The following is a 9,853-nucleotide window of genomic DNA, read 5'->3' on the forward strand; positions in this document are numbered from 1 at the left end:
ATAGCCCTTAGGTCCCTCTAACCCTTTTTCTACTAAATAAAATGAAGGGTATTTTTGTGAACAAGCAACATCTTCTTAGAAATTTTGTAATATAAGTTACTTTTAATACAACAAACAAAACAATCAATAAGAAATAATATGAAATAACTGATCCCAACATAACTTGTTTTCAAACCAAACTACCCCTAAACGTATAACTGGCAATTCGAGACAAATCTAAGATATTTTATGCCTTTTTCCCGTTTTCTGCAGTACAATTAATGTAAGTGTGACTTTTGAAGTAGATTTTCCTATATCAATCACGGGGATCGTTTGATATGCGGGATAAGATGGGATATTTCAGGATTAAGTTTGATATTATTTTTATATTTTATTTGGTATAAGGAATAAATTTATCTCAAGATAATTTTATATCTTGTACCAAGCAGAGTATAAAATGAAGTCCAACACTAATCTTGGGATATCCTACCTTATCCCCATCAAAGTTGGGATTATTTTATCCCACCTTCCAGATGGAATAAATTAATCCCAAAATTATTATTTCAAGATTATAATGCCAGGATAATTTAGTCCGCGTATCAAACGACTTATAGAATTAAATTTTCAAATTGTGTTTTCGTTGTGAACTTTTATGTGCAGTTCTTTTTCAAATTCCACTCCATAAATTTCTTCCTTGTCAGGGAGAAGTACGTGTCATAGTTGGTTTAAACATTGCTATTATTAAGATTAGACTCGTAAGTGTTGAAAAGGATTTAAAGGATACCTAATTATTTTCCTTAACAAAATTGACTTTCTAATCCAAAATTTCAATTTGCTTGTCAGTAGGAGTCATATAAAGTTCAGAAAATATTTTCTCATATAATTGTTTTAAAAAGTGCGACACCAAGCACACATCGACATAAATTAGGCACATATCTACATAAATCATACTTCCAGCGTCTCAAATTATGTGGCACCATTTGACTTTGCATGAAATTTAAGAAAGAAATGATGACTTTTGAAATTTGTAATCCAAAGAAGTCTTAGATATTTTTGTGACTATAAATCATCTCATAAAATTATATTCTTGTACTTCTACTTTCGTATTATTCTGTTGTGGCTAATTTTCATATTTTTAGATTGCTTTGACACACCTTTTTTTTCTCATTGTCGTTACTCCTTTTTGAACGACTTCCATTTGCTTTTATTTAGACAAGGGTCTATTAGAAACAACCCCTCTACCCAGGGGCGGATCCACTTGGGGGTGAGGGTGTTCACCCGAACACCCTCGGCAAATAATTATAGTGTATATATAGGGTAAATTTTCTGAGTTTATGTGCATATATTAACTTTTGAACACCCTTGGCAAAAAATTACAGTGTATATTTAGCTTCTTTTTTTTTTCCGAACACCCTAAATGAAAATCCTGGATCCGCCACTGCCTCTACCTCCTAAGGTAGGGGTAAGGTCTGCGTACACTCTACCTTCCCCAGTCCCACTGGTGGAATTACACTGGATATGTTGTTGTTGTAAAATTAAATTGTTTCTAAATATAGAAATGCGACATTATTTTTTAGACAAACTAAAAAGAAAAGTGTGTCACATAAATTGAAACAAAGAAAATAGTCCATATAGTCATCATTAGAAGTATTTTACTGACCGGTCAAATGTGTAACTTATATTAAAAAGAATCTATAATAGCTATTAAGGGAAACTAGTATATATATATATTCTTTTTATTGATATGCTGCTCGGACGAGCCTGAAAGAGTTCTTTCATCAGTTTGAAGTGTGGCCTTTAACAAGCAACCTCACTATTATTGCAAATTATTCTTGTGCAAATACACTTATTTTCACCTTTCTCTAGCAAGTCATATAAAATGACGAACTTTATTTTAGATAAAAGATCGTAGAAGAAAAACTGATGTCACGGTGCAAATTAGAAAATGATACGAATGTAAAATGTGAGATATGCAAGGAGCACGAACGGGACACTAGTGCGCCATTTGCACCTTTTACAACACTGAACAGATGTGCCCAACAACCTGATCAAAAAGATAATCATTCGCACATTTACAGCAACCCCAACAATCAGAACAATCACTGTCAGACGTACACTGTCTCTGACAAGTCCAGAAGTCATTAAATTCGGGGAGTAGTCTTCTTTCGAGTCCTGAGTGATCATGATCGACATCTTCTACAGCCATAGCTTGTTTCGTTGAGAACCATAACACATTGACTGCAATATTTCACACTCATATTGATCAAAATCAAATCATAATGAAACAAAAAAAAAAATCAATTACACTCAAATTTTAAGCGTACAAAACTACAAACATATATGCATTTTATCAGGCAAACATATACAGCAATGTAGATATAGAAAATGAAGTGAAAAGGATACTAACGAGTGGCTGCCATGAGAAGAATGGTGACAAAAGTTAGCTTAAGCGATGACATGTGAAAAGTAGCACGTCACAAATTTTTTGTGTGAATATATCGCATTGCTTTGTAAAGGTGTAATTTATAGACAGACGTTGTCATAAGTTGTAACTCTTTCATTAGTTTTCTATATTATTTCTTGACTTCATTTTAATCTGCAAGTGCTACACAGGCTGGTCTTTTTTAAATAATGCAAGTTATAGTTAATTAGAATTCCAATCTCTCCCACACACACAAAAAAAAAAAAGAATTTCAATAGACTTAATTCAAATAGTAATAAAATTAAGACACTTTTACTACAAGTAATGTATCCAACAAATATTATATGCAGGTTTTCACATTTCACATTCACTAAGTTTTTTTATTTATACTTTTTTTTTTGTTTGCCTTACGAATGATTTTGGACTGCAACTGGCTACAAATTTATTTATTTTTTGAAAATAAAGTTTTAGATACTTTGGAAGCAAACAAATGTAATATACATAACACTCTTTTAATTATAAAATAACGACAAAGTACTCCTGAAAATTTTAATCAAATATTTATATTAACATATACATCCTTGAGAAGCGACACAAGATGTTGATTTTGTTATGGAGGATTACATATCTTTAAGAATTATGGATTCTTAAAGATATTCTATTTGTCCAGAAAAAATTCACTGTGTTGGTGCTAATTAGTAGTAGCATTTTTCTTCTCCTTATACTATCATTGGCAATTGCACTTTAACTTCATGAGATATGTAGTTATTGGACTAATACATGTTAATTAACTTAGTCTACAAATTTGGATAACAAATTACGAAGTTTTATTATGAGTATATGCATGTGAGTACATGTGACACGTAGTTTTCTGAAGATGCATATGAGAATTAATGCATTTGTTTCTCATCTGTTGTGCAGTAGTACGTTAATATGATCTTTTATTTATTTCTCATAGTGATGTGAACTAGAAGTTAGGAATATCGTTTTAATGCCACCAATCATGCAGTGAATTGCGCATATAGGACATTTCCTCGACTTAGTATGTCAAATGAAAGATGCTGTTAAACTCTAACTAAAGCTTGGATGTTAATTATTTCTAATTCTATCATTTTATGTGGAGACGCTTGAGTATGAGGGTTAAATCATCTAATTACTATAAATCATCTAATTACTATTTGTACAAATTAAGGCATATTAAACATCTTTTAGACCATATACACCCACCACCGATAAAAAAAATTAATAATTAGATATTTTTATTTATTAAATAATTTCATAGTAATAGTGTCATATAAGATAGGATAAAATAGTAGTTCCATTGCGTATAAATGTATGAATTATGTATCAACAGTCATGCTCAAATATAATAGTATAGCGTGGCAACAATTTTTTTTAAACATATTATTAAATTTGAATCTTCAAATTAGTATAATTCTTTAGCACATACAAAAGTTACAAAAACTAACATAGCATTTAATATTTCAAGGATTTCTTTAGCAACTACTATAGTTTAAATTTGGTATCTCTTTTTGTATATGATTTGAAAAGATACTTATAACTTGGGCTATGTATACAAGAGGATAATTTTGTTTATGGTATATATACAAGAGGATATTAAAGGGGTTATTGTCACGTCCTAAAATACCCGCTAGACGTGATTGGCACCCAGCAAACACCACCCACCAGGCGAACCATATATTATACTCTTAATCGTTTTCAAAAGCACTAAAAGAAAATAAGTGCAGGTCCAACAACGTTATTAATGATAAAAATGCGAAATAGTCGTCCAAATCCCTAATCGATTTATGAAAATCAATCAACGCTAAGATAAAAAGAATCTCTAGCCCACATCCCACGCTAAGACCATGGAGCATCTAACAGAATTACATGAGTTTGAGCGTTGGGCATGTAAACCCAAAATAAAAGAAATAACTAGAAATAAATTAGATAGAGCTGAAATGGCTGCCTCCACGAACAATGCGGTGACTCACCTCAGCAACAGAATCCACTCACGAAGTCTTCAATTACTAGCATCGTTCTCAACGACAGTATCTGCATGGACATGTGATGAGTCGTGAAATTACGGCTCATTTGACGCCAACTACTTAGTCTTTTGTAAATCCCCAAGTACTTTTGATGTTGTTTCTCGTGTTTTTGTGTCAATTTGTAGAATAACATGTGTCGGAAGCCACTTGAAGCAAAATGAAGCAAAGTAGGCAAAAATCCAGCTGAACTGAACCAGGGCATCACCTGCAAATCGCAGGTCATGCCTGCGAGTCGCAGTTGGTGCCGCATATGCTGACAGAGAAGGCCAAAGAAAACACCACCTGTGACACCACATGCGACACCACCTGCGAGTCGCAGGTGGAACATGCGATTCGCATATGGTGTCGCGGATGCTGCCCAACTGATAATTGAAGATGCGACACCTGCGATGATATGGTGCAACCTGCGACTCGCAGGTTGAACATGCGACACCATTTGCGATTCGCACCTAATGCGCAGGGGTATTTTCGTCTGGAAATTGTTCCCGTTTTGGACATGCTATAAATAGATTGCTAGGGTTTTGGATTGAGATTATTCTGCAGTTTTTAGCATAGACTCTTGTGGAGTTCATTTATTGTTGGTTGGTGAAGCATTTAAGAGATTCCTTTTGGCTTTGTCATCTTCTCCATCCAACACTTTTGTAAGATTTATGAATACATTTTATTTGATTGATTTACTTTTAATGAATATCAGTAGCTAATCTTTCAGCTAAGGTTGTGGGATCCAATGTGTTAGTTATGTGATTGGGTTTCATATTCATACTACATTTATATGCTAATGGTGTTTTCTATTAACTCTTCAAGCGTCAATGTCTTGTGATGGGGTACAACATTACTTGTGCCTTAATACAATTACTTTGCTTGGAAAAGAAAGTAGAGGTTAGGAAAAGAGTTAATAGCAACAATGTGGGTCATTAAATCCATCTAATAGCTTGATCTAGGAATAGGAAAGCTAGTTGAGGCTATATGGGTGCTCTCTTATAAAACATCCTAGGGCTTGGAAAAACTTAGGATGAAATTTGCTGATTTGGTTGGAAAACTTTTGGCAAGAATCGCGTGACCCTTGGCTTAATGCACTTAGGCATATAAATAAGTTGAATTGATACCCAATTGCATTACTTTCCATTGGAACCACAACCTTAGTCCCATTTACCAATTGGTTACATCTTATAAACATTCTCAGTTTTTAATGAACAGCCAACAATCAAACTCTTATTATATTTCCTTTCCCCTTGAAATATAGACTAATAGTCGGGTGTTATACTTGTCAGGTATATTTCTTCATTGTGTTCCCTATGAGATCGACCCCGACTCATAGTTGAGTAAATTATATTGCATACGACCGTGTACACTTTCTCTTTGAGGAGTGGATTTGGACGTTATCAACATGCAGGAAAGGAGTGAGTTATACATAAATATAACCCATTTAGATCCTCGACCCGCCACTTCAAATACCCCTGGAACAAGTGTTAGAAAATACAAATACACAACAAGCACAAAAATATTATGCACATTAATATATCATTATATAATAGCAACCAAGGTCCAAACCACTGTTTATCAAGTATATTATATATCTCAACACAATTTACACTACAACCGTCATAAGTGGCAGTTAAAGAATTAATCAACACCATGAATCCACGACAACATACGCAATGTGCCAAATATGTCAGGAAGCATACACAATGCTAAGGGAAGCATGCACAATGCCCCAGTATCATCAACAAGCATGCACAATGCTAAGGGAAGCATACACAATGCCCCAATATCATCAAGAAGCATACATAATGCGAAGGGAAGCATACACAATGCCCCAATATCATGGCTCACAGCCGTATCACCTCACAAAATAATTTATAGAGAGAATTTTAGAGTAATTGAAAATAAAGTATATGCGGCTGGCCTTAAGGACCACCGATTCTACCAAGCACACACTCGTCCCAACACAAGGACCAGGCAGACAAAACTTATTTTTAAAACGGATTTTGAAAAGCAAGTACCCAAAGCTTAAAGTCTCACTTACCTAAAATTCACAAATCAAGCACACTTCCCAATAAATCAAAATTGCGTTCTCGAGTCTCCGGATTGCCTCAAACTATACAAAAACAGATTTAGAATGGTCAAAAACCTTAGGGTAAACCACTTCTATATTTTTAGAGGCTTAAACGGTTAAAGTCAAATTTTAAAGGATGAAAACGCCCTCTGGTCAATGTGTTCAAAACCGAACAAGACATCAGTTTTCGGGAAGGCCTTAACGAGAGGATTCCAACAATATATAGAAGTTTAAAATCCGACACTATTTGCCCTTCCAAATCAATGATTTAGGTTGAAGAACCCTAGGGCTGAACTTTCTTAATTTCTCAAAATATCCCCATGGTTTCATCATAAAAATTTACCCATAATTATGTAATAAACTTAAATAAAGGACTAGAGTAATTACCTTGATGATTTGGGGTAAAAGTTCTTATTTTTCTCCTCTCCTTTCTTCTCTTTTTCTCCTTTTTTTTTTCCTGTTGGTTTTCTCTCCCTCTGTTTGCTCGTCCATTTTTTTTTTGGTTCCTTCAGATTGTAGTGTTTCATGTTAGCCATCAGACTTTTTAAAGTCTTTTTTTTTCTTTTTATTTTCCTTTTTGGGCTTGGCTACATTCTTTCTTTTCTATTTTTTTTCTTTTTATTTCCTTCTTTTATTTAAATTACCAACTAAGTCTTAAAAAAATATATGGGTTATTACATTCTCCACCACTTAAAATGGCGTTCGTCCTCGAACGGGTCTAATTCATACCTGTCGCGTCAAATAAATAAGGATATTTATCTTAAAGGCGATGATATATAAATAAATAAATAAGCTAGTATGATATATAAAAAAATAGTTCAGCTTAAATCAGGTACACAATCTCGCTAAGTCAATCAATATCACCCAAGCTACGATCACGATTTTCTGAATGAACATATAGACCAGCTACAAAGTCTACATTGATCTATTTTTACTTTCTATCGGAGATAACCACTTTCTATCGGAGATAACCATGCATCGGAAATTTTGTGTCTCTAACACTCGTATTTAATATATTAACGATTTAAACACTAGAACAACATTTATGTACCCTAAATAACTTTTGTCAATTTTAACTCTCTTCCTGCGGCCCCAATGCATATTTGTGAATCTAAAAAGTAATAAATATAATAAACATTGTATCTTTTCGAGTACAAATCTCCTTAAGTCAACCACCATAGGTGTACACACATTCAACTCTTCAATTAGAATGTTTCCTTTTTTTTTCCACTATCAAGTAGCCTCGTCTTTAGAGACTATCATTAATCCCCAATAAGGTCAAGACTCTCATATCGATCAACTGTGCATGTTCAAACAAAAACAACTGTAGCATTCCTGCGGCCCCAATGCATATTTGTGAATCTAAAAAGTAATAAATATAATAAACATTGTATCTTTTCGAGTACAAATTTCCTTAAGTCAACCACCATAGGTGTACACACATTCAACTCTTCAATTAGAATGTTTCCTTTTTTTTTCCACTATCAAGTAGCCTCGTCTTTAGAGACTATCACTAATCCCCAATAAGGTCAAAACTCTCGTATCGATCAACTGTGCATGTTCAAACAAAAACAACTGTAGCATAACACATGATAGAGCCTTAGTGTGTGTATTAAACTCAACCTTCCATCCTTTTACTAGACACCACAAGGCTCATAACGCCATGATGTAAAAATTAAACTTCACACTTTTAACCTCAATTGTTTAATCAGTATTATCCCGGCATCTTTTTCAACCACAGCATATACTTCTATCGACTAAGAAGATATTCGTATATATCATTAATGAACATTACAAATAGAGAGCTAAGGAACGTTTTTGAATACCCCAATCCTCTAGTGCATGACAATCACTAATGCATTCTCTATCCAAAAGATATCACCAGAAATATACACTAACCAAAATAAGTCTTGGTACATGTCTTCAGATTATCCAACCCTTTCTCCTACTACTCAGCGTATCCTAATCACACGTCTATCTTAGAATAGCATATAACACCCTGTAACTGAAGCCACATATCATGTAGTTTAGGAAAGGACAAAAAGATATTTGTCCATCATATGATAAAAAATAATTCATTTTTCTCTTAGTGATAAAAATCTGCATAGATTCAATGTTCTCCCCAACAAACAGAAATTAAGCACCTCCGGGCTCTATACTTGGTATAGTGACCTCTCAATCACGAAATCTTGTAACTTATAATTTACTTCCTTTGACTTTGCAGTCATTCTATAATTAAAAATAAAAATATACCAGATTAATGAAAGCATATCAATACCAAGTTTTAGTCGACCTCCCCATTATATGGTATAATTAGTAGGTTCGCTGAAAGAATAGTCAAAAACTTATTACCAACTCATATTCAAAAACTTATTAACTACTCACACTAACCCACTAGTTAGTTATTCAACTCAGGTGCCTCGAGTTAAAGTTAGATACGACCTATATTATCGACGAGGTTACTTTGTCTGTGGACATACCAATTGAATCCTTTAAACTCATTACAAACTCAATATTAGGCTCTATCGAAATGGAAAATGGAACGGTCTTTTTATGGTAATCAAGCTTAAGGCAAGACGAAGTTATTCAATCTGAATCAAAGATAACCTCAAGGTCAATAACACCATGTTTTTTTTTCCCAGCACATAAACGTATCATGACTCTGAACTGTGTCCACACATGTTCGATAGACCGGCCAATAATAGTAGACTCCACCGCGAAATCACAAAGGGTACATCTAAGTATCAACTTTTCTCTTTATCCTCATCTATACTATCATCTCATAACGTGTTTCTCATCTTCCTCAAGCTTGTGCTTTATCGAAAACAACGTATATTAACAAAACTGTGTGAACTGGTTATCTATGGCAATCATGTCATTTCTTATTTACTCCAACTTCTTTTATGGTTCATTTATTTTCTTGGTGCGTGATAGTCTTTAATATTCCACGTCTTTCCCTTCAACAACTAATCAAGCCACTAGACACTAAGTTTCATGCTAAACATCTTACTATCTTGTTTTAATAATTCTTATACTTAAGTCTTATTCTCGCTCACAATCTGGAATTCACCCAGGGACCTACTCCATAAACAAGTTGTGCATCTCATAAAGCCATTATCATGCTCATACTTAATACACTTAAGATATGTAATATTACGCCACAGTCACACTTATGACATCACCATCACGACGTTACTAATAATAGTGAATCGCTTTAAGAGGCATTAATCTTAGAGCCATTTAAGCACTTTCCTCAAAATATCTTTCACCATAAAGCCCAACAACTTAGGCATGGGTATGCAATTACACTTCTTACTTTCCCGGTACCCTCTTTCTCTTTACCGATAA

This window comes from Lycium barbarum, chromosome 1 (genome assembly GCF_019175385.1).
Source record: "Lycium barbarum isolate Lr01 chromosome 1, ASM1917538v2, whole genome shotgun sequence".
NCBI lineage: Eukaryota > Viridiplantae > Streptophyta > Magnoliopsida > Solanales > Solanaceae > Lycium > Lycium barbarum.